Here is a 13,688-nt window from a genome sequence, read left to right as displayed (position 1 = left end):
CAGCCAAGCCTTTAGATGAGACTATAGCCCTCCCAACAGCTTGACTACAATCTCATGAGGCACCTTAAGCCAGAACCACTCAGCTAAGCTGCACTTGGATTCCTGGCCCAGAGAAACAGAGATAATACATGGTTATTATTTTAAGCTTCTAAGTTTGGGAGTAATTTATGATGCATCATACAACTAACACACATGGCAAGTGTTCAGGGCTGGTATTATTATTTTCACTTACTAAGTAGGACACTGACGACCTCTGGACAGTTGCTGCCCAAGCCCACACATCACGTCTGGTCACTTTTGTGGATGTATATTTTAACAAAGATGTTCTTGAGCTCTGAATGGTCATCTTGTAAAAATATGATTTTAAGAGATTGATTCTACTTCTTTACATCCCTCATAACACCTAGTACATTTAGTATGCCACAAGGTCATTAGTGGGTAAGCTCTACCCACCTGGTTGCTTAAAGCATCTTGTTTGCCAAAGATACCTGAAAATATTTTAAAAAATAAAAATGTTGAAATAAACATAAAGGGGGTATTGGTTTGGAATGTACGCAATGTGAAGGGTCACATGCACACCAATAATTACTGTTGGAAGTTCTGCAACATTTTAAATGATGCTTAAATTATTTAATATCATGAAAACTGACATTTTATATCTATAAAATAATAACAGTTCAGAATAAGCAAACTTATAGAGAATCAACTTCCTAATGATTATAAGAAGTCAATGGATTCTCCAGCTTCTAGATATGACTACTATTACTATTCTCAGTTTGTAGTGAAGCAGGAGGGCATAGTGATGGCTGTGCCTTTACTGGAAGCAATTTTACTTTCCTGGTAAAATCAAATAATGTTCTTGTACCTATTTGCCATTACTGGTACATATCTTTAAAATTTGTCAAGTAAAAGATTGCTTTGTGGTTAAGTCTTCATTCCCTAGAATCACAAAGCTGAATATTCCTGGAATAGATGCAACAATGCAGTTCCTGTCATTTAGTTTAATGGATCATTTTAAATATATAATAAATTCAAAATAATTAGGTGAGCTGTTTGCAGTGAGGGATAGCAAACAGTATCCAAGACAAGTATCTCCTCCAAGGTACTTCTCACCTAATTTTGAGAAAAAATAAATGCCATACACATCCTTTGAAGAAGAGATTTCTGTAGCCTTAAGAGTGGGGTGACTTCTGGAAAAAATACTTCAGATAATCCTTGAAGCATTGGGAGGATTTAGGTGGGCAGAAGGGAGGAAAAGGAAGTCCAGGAGAGAACAAGTTCTTCCATATTGTGATTTTTTAAAAAACAGGTTATATTTGCCAAAAGCTTCCCTACAAATCAGATACCACAATCCAGCAATGTGCTTAGGGCAGGTGTTGTTAATAGTTCCACTTGCTGAATAAGACATAGTAAGCCAGAGAGAACTTAAGAAGAACTTTGCAAGTTTGTTAATATAAGAGGGGGCTTGAAAAATTGTAGCCAGCTGCTTGTTGTTGTTTTTTTTTTAATGACCTGCAAGCTAAAAATGTTTTTTTACAACTTTAAATAGTTATATTTTAAATGCTTATATAAAAAGCCTATATGATATCTTTGATTTTACTTGTTAGCCTGTGATTAACTACAAATTAAAATCTGCAAAACCTCAAATATTTACTATCTGCCCCTTAAGAGAAAGTATTCTAACCGCTGTCTTAAGATCTTCAAAATAAAACATTTTTAGTTTATCATAGTAAAATCAAGATATGTCACTATTACAATACACTTAAATATGAATCATCTCATAAATACAGTCTTGTGTCTCTTGCATTTCCATGTAAAGTTATGCCATCTTCTAATTAACCATCATCTTTCCAAAAACACTATTCTGATGTTTGCTTGATATCCCCTTACATAAATGTGATATAATTAATTTAAATATTATCTTATTATTGGGCATATAGATTGCTTCTAATTTTACTTATGAAAAATAACACAGTAAAAAATATCGTTATACCCAAATATTTGCATCTTTGATTATTTCATTGGTATAAGCCCTAAAAATAGAATTGCTAGTTCAAAAAGTTATGAAATTAACATTTTTAAGGCTTTCTAGTGAATATTCTGAATTGCTCTCCAAAACACTGTACAGTATATTCTTCCAATAGCAGCATATAGAAGTGCCTGTTTTGCAGCACCACTGGAAACCTCAGTGCTCCGTCACATACACAGCCAAATTATGGAGGGCGTATCTTATTTTGATTTGTTTTGCTGCTGATTCTTGACATTAAGTTTTTATTAATATTCATAATGGCATTTTGCATTTCTTGATGTATTTTTTATTTTTGTGTGTGTGTATGTGTGGGTTTTTTTTTTTGCCCCTCTTTACTATTGAAACATATATCTTGCTTCATAGATGTATAATAAATCTTTATAGATATTATGGTATTAATGCTTGGTTTTTAAAAAATTTTGTGGGAATTTGTCCAAGTATACCATTTTATGAAAAGCTTTCCAGTTGATTCTCTTAGGTTTTCCTGATATATTGCATACATTTTAAAGTAGAATACATGAATATGTACAAAATATACATACTTTACAATATGTTACAATAATAAACACATACAGTTCTATTTTTCTAGAGCTAAACTGCTTATTTATTATTAATTTTTAAAAATTTTTAAAAAATGTTTATTTATTTTTGAGAGAGAGAAACACAGAGCATAAGCAGGAGAGGGTCAGAGAGAGAGGGAGACACAGAATCCAAAGCAGGCTCCAGGCTCTGAGCTGTCAGCATAGAGCCTGATGCAGGGCTTGAACCCACAAACTGCGAGATCATGACCCAAGCTGAAGTTGGATGCTCAACTGATTGAGCCACCTCAGGCACTCTTATTATTAAATTTTTTATTGAGATATCATTGATAAATAACAGTATATTAGTTTCAGGCATACAGCATAATGATTCAATATTTGTATATATTGCAAAATTATCTCCACAATAAGTCTGGTCAAAATTTGTTTTTTAAATTTTATTTTTACTTTATTTTTATTTTTAGCGTATATTTATTTTTGAGAGAGAGACAGAGAGAGAGAGAGAGAGAGAGAGAGAGAGAGAGAGAGAGAATGTGAGTGAGGGAGGAGCAGAGAGAGAGGAGACACAGAATCTGAAGCAGCCTCCAGGCTCTGAGCTATCAGCACAGAGCCCATGTGGGGCTTGAACTCATGAATTGTGAGACCATGACCTGAGCCGAAGTTGGACACTTAACCGACTAAGCCACCCAGGTGCCCCCAACATCTGTTAAACTTGAAAATCTCTGATTAAAGATAATATATGAAACGATCATGTATCAATCTGGGAAAGTCACACAAAGCCCTGTTTATGGAACTCACTTGTTCTAAGGTGGTGTTTTAGGGTGTGGCTCATTGATGTTCTGGAAGAAATATATAAAGATTATACTTGGTTTCTTCCTGTGAACCTGCATACACACACACACACACACACACACACACACACACACATATATATAAATGGGTCTGAATGGAAAAAATAGGGTCATATGGAATAGACAGAATTCAAACTACCCAGGAATTTTTCATTCATTTACTACAGATGTATTATCTGTAGTACATACAGATATATGTCTGTTTACTTGCAGATCACTGGGTCCACACACTTCCATTAAATTTACAGAACTTCTAAGTGATTTAGTCAGGCAGAGAAAGACAAATACCATACGATTTCACTCATACATGGAATTTAAGAAACAAAATAGATGAACGTAGGGGAAGGGGGAGAAAAAGAGAAAGGGAAGCAAACCATAAGAGACTCTTTTAAAAAAAATTTTTTTTAAGGCTTATTTATTTTTGAGACAGAGACAGAGCATGAATGGGGGAGGGTCAGAGAGAGAGGGGACACAGAATCTGAAGCAGGATCCAGGTTCTGAGCTGTCAGCACGGAGCCCGACGCGAGGCTCGAACTCACAGACCGTGAGATCATGACCTGAGCTGAAGTCAGACGCTCAACTGACTGAGCCACCCAGGCGCCCCCAAGAGACTCTTAATAATAAGAACAAACTGAGGGTTGATGGAGGGAGGTGGGGGGGGGGGGATAGGCTAGATGGGTGATGGATACTAAGGAAGGCACTTGTGATGAGCACTGGGTGTTGTATGTAAGTGAGGAATCACTGAATTCTACTCCTGAAACCAATTTTACTCCTGCACTGTAGGTTAACTAAAATTTAAATAAGCACTTAAAAAAAGAAAAGATTTACAGCACTGACATGCTTCCTCTCCTCTTTGCAACTTCATGAATATTATCCCTCTTTCTAATTACACTTCTGTCCATGATCTACTTCATACTTTGCAGCAGTTAGTTGACAGAGGACACTTGTCAGAGTCCTACAGATTTTTCTATGAGAAAAATCAGTCAAAGCAAATAGAAAGGAAGACATCATGAATTTACTTCATTATAGCCTTGAAGCCTACTTTTCCTTTAGGCCCCATTTGTTATTTATGATTAAGCCAAGTTACAGATGGAAATTGCCTCTCTCTCTCTGCCTTTCTTTCATTTGTCTTTCACCTAGAAATACCTGGATAAAGACTGGGCTCATCATCCCATTGATCAGCTTACTGTACGTGTTTGAATTTCACTTACAAATGTCTGACTGAGACATAATGAAGAAAAAAGTGAATATATGGTATGGTGGAGCTAATGATAAGCCACTGTCACACTTCTACTGATTTTTGTTTATGAGACAAAAATAGCTCCTTTGTGATGTGGAACTAACAAAAGGGTGATTCAGCTAGAAACATAGTCTCTCCTGTCTTACCTCTGGTGGTGGGCCTACATGAATGATAGACAGCTCTGGTCAATGCCCTAATTAGGAGACTATCTTCATTTTAGAAGGGTACTATGTCTCTAATTACACTAATATGCAACAGAGGCTTCAGAGTGAGTTTCATAAGGATGAAACTTACTAACAGGCAGAATTGAAGACATTTTTTTCATTCTGGCGTGTCTCCAAAGGCCAAGATCGTACTAATTAAAGTACAGAGGAGAGAATGACCCCAGACCTAAGAGCTTATTTTGCTTATTTTCAATATCTTACTGACATGGAGATTGTAGGCTGTGTGTGTGTGTGTGTGTGTGTGTGTTTCTTGGTAACTATGGCAACATCCCCATTTTTGTTGGCTCTCCTGGCACTCTTACAGGATTATCTGTTTCATGCCTCCTCAGTACGTTCCTTTTATATTTTACTTCCACATCTTAAATAAAATATTCAATTAATTCAAATGTGAATTCAAAACCAGTTACATTGCATTCTTTGTTGCACCCAAGCCAGTACTTCAGTAGCTTAATTTATAGAGCAGTGACCAAGTAAGTAAATATATGACAGGCACCTAGACACTCTGTGTCTCATTGTTTTACTGCAACTCTTAGAGCATGGGTACCTCTACAGTAGAGCCTATTTTAGCAGGATTTATTCAATTATAAGAGAAAAGAATGATCTACTCTAAAAGCGATGGGTACTTCCAATGGTGGTTGAAGAATTTGAGAAAGAAACATTTCCAGCAATATAAAACCTGTCCATACATTGCCTTCCTCACATAAGTGAATTTGTTTTCTTAGAAGAAGATGTGGGACACCATTCTTGTGCTCACGAAAACACTCAACAGAAACCTGTGTCTGTATCCTGGGGTGCAATCATGGGGTTTTTATATTATCCTCAAGGTTTGGGCCAGAAATGATCAGGAACAATTATCAAACAGAGTCTTGCCCACTCATTCACAAATAGACTATCAAGAATGAGAGGCAGATTACTTTTTTCCTGTGAAGCAATAAGATTTTTCACCGAAGTGTTCAGGAAAACACCCATTTAATTCTTGTGAAAGTAGTCTGAATCTTTTCTTTCACTGCAGAGGTAAGATTGATATAGCATGGACTTTGGAGCCCAATTCTGTGGCCTAAACCCCAGCTCTTTTATTGGCTGGGTACAACACTTAAACCTCTTTGTGCCTCAGTTTCCTCATCAGTAACATGAAGATAAAAATAATGGCTCCTGTCTCAGAAGCCTTGTGGGGATTAAGTGAGTTAACACAGGAAAAGATTTAGGGGCCTGGCACATGAAAAGCACTCTGTGTTAGACACTATTATTTGTTTATAAATACCATTAAACTTTTCTTCATTCAAATAATAAGTATTATTCACTAGACCTAAATTCATGTTCCTTATTTGGGGTGTTTATTTTTTCTCTCAATAGTGTATTATTAAAAAGAAAGCAAAAATTATCATTACTCAATTTGAATAAACTCACTATGAAGAATTTTGAATTTTCATAATTATTATAGGGGAGACTTAGTTCTTCGATAGCACTGGCCTAATCACTCAGTGGAATCCAAAGAGATATCAGAATTTCAGTATTTATGGATATCATCATGACATTTAAAGTCCTCCAATTTTTGTTATTAATTGGAAACTAGAGAAAAGTCCATTTGAAATGCAAGGACAGAAATTAGAGGTTTTATATGTATATTGCTCTCACCATTATGAAACCTGGAGAAATATTTCAAGGACAGTCTACAGAAGCTTTTCCTTGCCCTTGTTAACATCAGGAGCACTCTCCATGGTGTGCTATGTGAAACACTCACAATCTCCAACCCACGTCATCTTTGATAGTGCATATAGACCACACATACCATCCGGGTCTATATCTGGAGAGCAAAGATGATAACACTTAGGATTTAAGTTTGAAATTTACTTTGTCTTTAATGTTGGCATGGCCATATCTATACGAGACCATCTTCTGTTTCTGACATTGATGATTGTCCCATTTGTGCAATAGTTCTGGGTAAGTGGAAATATGTTTGCTACAACCTACTTGCCCTAACTTGCCTTCCTTCTTGCTATTCTCTGCTCTTACCTGCCTTCCTACAGCTGCCCCCCCCACCCAATTTTTCTATGAAAACCTGGTAACTGGACTAACAGGAAAGGTTGAAATGGAAAGAAGAATTAATGCTTTTGGAGGCCATAAATACTGAACATGGATTCTATTAAATCAGAATTACTATTTTTAGGAAACCCGGTGATAAGGTCAATTAAAAGTGCTGCTTACCAGAGATTTTTGACTTTATAGACTTATTCTCAACAGTTTGTTTCTTAGAAGTATAATTTGTTTAGGTTGGTAGAATCACTGAGAATGATTCCCTGGTATCAGCATTTGCTAATCATGTCAAAGATGCATCTGATATGTGGCCAAGGCTGTGAACCATTGTTCAATGAAGGTCGGTGATTCTCAATGTTTATGTGCATCAGTATCACCAGGAAGACTTGTTAAAACACAGACTGGGAGCCCCACCCCTATAGTTTCTGACTCAGTGGGTCAGGAGTGAAGCCCTTGTGCCACTCCCCACCCGAATTTCTTTTATTTTTTATTTTTTAAATGTTTATTTATTTTTGAGAGAGAGAGACAGAGTGCAAACAGGTGAGTGGCAGAGAGAGAGAGGGAGACACAGAATCCCAAGCAGTCTCCAGGATCTGAGCTGTTAGCACAGAGCCCGATGTGGGGCTCAAACCCATGAACCGTAAGGTCATGACCTAAGCCGAAGTCAGACGCTCAACTGACTGAGCCATCCAGGCACCTAGGTGATGCTGATGCTGCTGGTCTAGGAGCCATCCTTTGAGAACTAGTGATTTATGGTATACAGGGATCCCTTGTCCTAGAAGAGGCCTTTTTACTCCCAAGATCTAGGTAAACATCTTGAGGTTGTCAAAATTCTATGCCCATGATTTTGACAAATTCTGGGGGAGACTTATACCCTCACGTTCCCTCTTGTCTTGCCTTTTGGGGTCCTGCTCCCTGTCACATGGACAACAGTAACTCAGCCTCTTCTTTGAGCTCATCTGTGAGCAAAAGTCAGGAGAAATGTTTCAGGGAACCCTAAGAAGGGCCTACATCACTTTCACTAATCCTCAAGGGTCACAGCAACAGCCCTTCTCTCTGTTTTTCTACCTTCTATCTCTCTCCCCTCAATGGTCTTCTTTACCCACATATCAGGGGGAAGAAAAGCCCATCCCTGTCCCTGAAAAGTGGCAGAACTATCATGTGCTGTCCTGCACATTCTTTCCTCGACAAGTCTAACATTATCCCAAAGATGGTTCCCTTCTGGGAGTAATTCTGGTGTCAGATGTTAACATAGTAATTACTTTTACTTCATTATTATTAAATACGCATCAAAATGATAACACTCTCTGGACTTATCTACTATTACCATTTCTCTAAGAATCTCAAAGTAAAATCTACATCTTTAGATCTTTGTTCCTGTCATCTTTACTGTTTTTGTTTGGTTTTGGTCTGGAAATTTTATTAGTTGTGTTCATTGTGTGTACTTTTTTCAGGGAGTTCTTTTTGGAGTCTCAGCCTGGTTGGGAGGGCAGGACCAGGAGGTGAGGAGGGATAGGGTAGGGTTAGTGGACTTGCAGGGCCAAGGTAAATTTGAGGGCTGAATTTTTGAAAACTTTGTAAAAAGTGCATTTAACTATCTATTCTAATAACTTTTTATTCTCTTTTTCCTTTCCAGAGTTTGTTCATTGGCTAATTATTGTCACATTAGTTTGGAATGTGTGAAACTCAGTTTCTGCAAGAATGTCACCCTGGATGTGGTTAAAAAACTTTGCAAAAACTGTAGACGGTAAGAGAATATTGATTTTTGCCCACTGTGTCTCTTTCAGTCTTAAATGTCATCATAAAATAAAGAGGAAACTTGATATGAGCTGTGCACTGGTTTATGCTTATTTATAAATCCCCAGGGTTGTTATCATTTTATTGACACAGAGTTCTAGCAATCATTAAATATTTCCCAGAAAATAGCTTCTGGTAACTTTATTTAAGACTAAACCAAGTTTTCATGACCTCTCTTATTGCAAAAATTATATTAGTTCCTTTGTACTTTAGTAGTCATTAAAAAGCTCAGGAAAAAATACTTAGAAAAACTTAGATACCTTTCAGTTTTTATGTTGGCCTCTGTCCTTGGAACACCATTTACCAGAACGATATACAAGCCAGGGAAAGAAAAATATTCGAGGAGTTATCAGAGTTGAAATTACCATTTCATATGTCCCATATTTCAAGAACTATTTGGTTAATCATAGTCTAGTCCATGAAATCTGAGCTTTTTTAATGAAATCTAAGATTTTTTGTAAGGAATTAATCTTTCAGGAAATAGAGGAATCCATAGAACAAATGGGGGAATCCCTAGAACAAATATTTCTGTATGGAGCCCTGGAACTTTTCAGGTTTTGAAACAAACAAAATAATGGAACAGCCTGAGGAAATCTGGTGTGCGGATTGTAATATCTTATAAAATATTAACTAATTTATTACTAAGAAATGTGAGTTGGGACCTTAAAAGATATAATGGAATCTACATTATTTTAATAAATCATCTCTAAAGAAATGGTATTCTCAACAAATATGTTGGTTGGCAAAGAATTCTGTTTTCTTCCACTATCTCATTGCAAATGTGACCTCTTACTTTTTACTTTATTCACCCATCTTCTTTAATATTAAAGATTTTCAAATTAAAGAATACATGCAACAACGTTACAAATCCTGATTCTGTATTTCCAATTACTACATTAGTAAAAAAAATTAGTGTCCTAGTTCACTGCTAAGCCGAGACTCCAGGGTATTGGTGAAAAAAGCCTTATTTGAGTATCTCATCATTTGAATACTGAATTACATAATGCTTTCCAAAGGAATAGGAATGGTTTTAGAATTTTATAGATCTCTATCTGACTGATCTAGTTTGTCTCACTTTGTACTTTTGGGAACAGGAGCTTTAATCTTTCTTAGTCTAAAAAAAGATTAATATTTTAACATCTTGTATTATAAAATCGGGAACTACTTTCATATCACATAGAAATGTACATTTCTCCATTATTTTGGATGAATGTAAATGTATCTCTGATCTAACAATGCACACATTGCATTCCCTGGAGCTAAAAGTAATTTTTGAGCATTTGAGATCAAATTCATAGGCTTTCTTAGGAAGAAATCCATTGTGGTCTTAAGACATGATCTGTCTTTTGTTAGAATACAAGTTTGGGGAAAAGTTAAGCCTGTCCTAAGCAGCTCTAAAACAAGTGGTAAATTAAAGGAAATATTGACATGATTATCATTCCAATATTGCCAACATTAAAATGCACACAACTGCCTAATAGGTATTTATAATTATTCCTAATTATTCCTAATTTTAAGTCCTGCCTACTTTCCAAAAGGCTTTGAGACTTTTTTATAGCTAAGTGCACACATACACACACACACGTGCACACACAAGCACACCTCTCAACAATTCAAAATTATATTAAAAAATGATCAGAAACCAGGTGGAGAAAAAGGAGAAATGGAACTGAGGTTAAGGTGAGTGCCACAGTTTAACACTAAATGTTAAGCTGGAATTTCTGGCAGGGAAGGAAAAATGGAAAGCACCATAAAATATGGCCCTTTTGCCTTCTAAAATGATGCCTGGTAATTCTAAGAAGAATCTATCATAGGATTCTTCTAAAATACTGAGAAACTGAAAACCTTAACAATGAGACAAACCAGACAATGGCACAAGATTCTGGTTGGTCCGTGTTCCTTTATTTTAAAAAATGTTAAAAAAATGTTAGGGGCACCTGGGTGGCTCAGTCAGTTGAGTGTCAGACTCCATTTTGGCTCAGGTCATGATCCTATGGTCATGGGATCGAACCTTGTGTTGGGCTCTGTGCTGAGCACTGACTCTGCTTGGGATTCTCTCTTTCTCTCTCTCTGTCTCTCTCTCTCTCCTTCTGCCCCTCTCTCCTGCTCGTGTTCTCTTTCTCATTCTCTCTAATAAAAAAAAAAAATGTAGGGGCACCTGGGTGGCTCAGTCAGTTAAGCGTCCAACTTCGGCTCAGGTCATGATCTCATGATTCATGGGTTCAAGCCCTCTGTTGGCTCTGTGATGACAGCTCAGAGGCTGAAGCCTGCTTTGGATTCTGTGTCTGCCTCTCTCTCTGCCCCTTCCTGCTTGTGCTCTGTCTCTGTCTCTCTCTCTCTCTCAAAAATAAACATTAAGGGGCGCCTGGGTGGCTCAGTCGGTTGAGCGTCCGACTTCAGCTCAGGTCACGATCTCACGGTCCATGAGTTCGAGCCCCGCGTCGGGCTCTGGGCTGATGGCTCAGAGCCTGGAGCCTGCTTCTGATTCTCCCTCTCTCTCTGTCCCTCCCCCATTCATGCTCTGTCTCTCTCTGTCTCAAAAATAAATAAAAACGTTAAAAAAAATTAAAAAAAAATAAACATTAAAAAAATTTAATAAAAAATTTTAAGTAAGTCACCATCAATAGAATTTCCATTCTTCCTTCATGCTACCACTGTTCCCTTGTGATTACTACACTTCTTTTCCTGTCTGTTGAAATATGTTTTTATTGGATCTGAGGAATGTTTAGAGGCATAAAGGTAGAGGAGTAGTTTGACAAGAAGGAGCTTCTTTGCCAGTGCATTATGTTAACTTGTGCTATGAGAATACGTGAAACGTGTCCTTCCCTCACTTCTTCATGTAGAGCAGGGTTGGAAACATTTTTCTGTAAAGGGCAAGAGAATAAATATTTTGGGCTTTGCAGGTCATATGTGTTTGTTGGAACTCCTCAGCTGTGCCCTTGAAGCATGAAAGTGAACAGGCATGACTGTGTTCCAATAAAACTTTATTTATGGACAGTAAGTGTCCCAGTAGAACTGAACACACCCTTTCCTTCAGAATGCAGCTGGTCTTCAACTTCAGATATTCTTACCATTCCTCACTAATGTGACAGATTTTTAAAATGTACTTGTTATTCTCAAATTTGATGCTATCTTTCCCCTTGAGAAACATAAAGTACCAGTCAAGGTTATTTTAAAGACTTTTCATGTGCTTACCATGCTTAGGATATAGGTTCCACTTATTCACTCCACATAATCTGGGGTCTTGTCTTTTCCTTTTTTTAGGTTGAAAATTCTCCATTTTTATGGCTGCACCATCACTTCTGACCTGTGTAAAATAAAAGAGGCTTACAAAAGAGTCAAAGTATTTCATGACACTTCTGCCCTTACATGCTAATGTTTTCAGGAAAATAGAATTTCTAGTAATAGTCAATGAAAATATTTGAAGTAAAATATGCCCAGAAAATTTTCCCACTTAAAGTGAGATATAAATTATTTTTGAGCTAAGGTGGAGATAGATAATCAAGGAATAATTCCATGTGAAGTGCTGGCATCTCATCAAAAATAATACACTTTTGTATGCCACACAATTATACCCCCCGTAATAATAAAGTAAAAAAGTACAAAATTTTAAATATTGGTATTTTTCTTGCTTGTATTATTCATTTATGATGTATAATTATAATTTATGATGTATTTAATTAATTGCAATCCCAACCTTCTGGGAGGGATATTTTCTCTTTCATATCTCATACATATTTAATTGTATGCACCATTGTTTTATATGTAATACAGCAATGCCAAATGTGTTGATTTCTTTAGGATTTGTGTCAGGGCGTTGTGGTGGCATCCGAGGAGCCCATTTATCCCACAGGATCCTTTCACAAACTCCAGACAAGGCCATGCCCTTTGACTTGAGTCTCTATAGAGAGTATTTCATCCCAGGGAAGTAGCTGTGCATAGCTTTGGCTGGGTTACCTGGCCCCTGGGATGAGGATTCATGCGCATGTGGAAGTCGAGGGAAGTGGGGTGGGTAGAACTGTGAAGGGAAGAAGGATAAGCAACGGTGCAACACTGACACCAAGCAGTGTCACCCAGTGGGTGACTTTGTCTCCGTCCCAATGCTGAAGGTTGTGCAGGTCAACTCGGAGCTGTTCTACATAGAGAGTGAGGGGCCTTGAACACCACTACTTTCAGAGAAGATACAAATTTCCCAGGCACCTACAGCTCTCTAGACACACAAGCCAAGCAAACTCTAGCAGCCTGAGGGCAGTCCTCCAATATGTGACACAGGGGCTGGCTGTGAACATGCCCAGGGGAATCTAAGGGGATGGGGCAGAGCAAGATAGCATTTGCTACTTGCACTATGGGGGGAAACATGCAGCAAACTTGAATAAGATGATCTGGGTTTGAATGCTAGTTTTAGTAGCTGTGTGATTTTAGTCCTGTGATCACTTTGTCTGAGATTTAATTTTCTTGTCTCTAAAATTTGGAAGTCTAACCTCATGAAGGATATGTAAAGGATGAAATATGATTGCATGGTGAGGACTCTTATTGCGAGATGAGGACTACCTACCTTTCCTTTGAGTCTGGGTTGGCCTTAGTGATGAGCTTGGTGAATAGAAGGTGGCTGAACTAACATTCTAAGACTTCTAAGGCTAGATGAAAGAAGGCTTGCAGCTTTGGCCCAAGACTCTTTGAACGCTCATTCTTGGGAGTCCTGAGGTACCATGTAAGAAGTCCAACTATCTTGAGGGAGAGACCATGTGAAGAGTCCCTGAAGCCCTATGAAAGTAAAAGTTGGGTTAGAATTGGAAAATTCATCAATATAAGACATCACATTAACAAGATAAAGGAGAACAAAAAACCACTATCATCTAAGTAGATGCTGGATGCATCTAACAAAATGTAAAATCCACCCATGATAAATATTTTCAGCAATGTAGAAATAGAGGAAAAATTCCTAAGCCCTATAAAGAACATCTACAAAAAAAA

General features: G+C 37.3%; 1 long non-coding RNA gene across 1 annotated transcript in view; it reads right to left on the bottom strand.

Annotated features, from left to right (window-relative positions):
* Window positions 1-13,474, bottom strand: part of LOC147574767 (uncharacterized) — a 77,797-nt gene extending 64,323 nt beyond the window's left edge. Inside the window, exons 1-2 of the long non-coding RNA XR_015243485.1 lie at window positions 13,270-13,474; window positions 11,910-12,021 (exon numbers count right to left, since the gene is read on the bottom strand). This is a non-coding gene — a long non-coding RNA (uncharacterized LOC147574767). The remainder of the gene's footprint in view (window positions 1-11,909; window positions 12,022-13,269) is intronic.
* Between the last annotated feature and the right edge of the window lie 214 nt (window positions 13,475-13,688).

Source organism: Puma concolor, chromosome D4 (genome assembly GCF_028749965.1).
Source record: "Puma concolor isolate L17-30 chromosome D4, mPumCon1.1.hap2, whole genome shotgun sequence".
Taxonomy (NCBI): Eukaryota; Metazoa; Chordata; class Mammalia; order Carnivora; family Felidae; genus Puma; species Puma concolor.
This window is presented reverse-complemented; position numbering and strand designations above follow the sequence as displayed.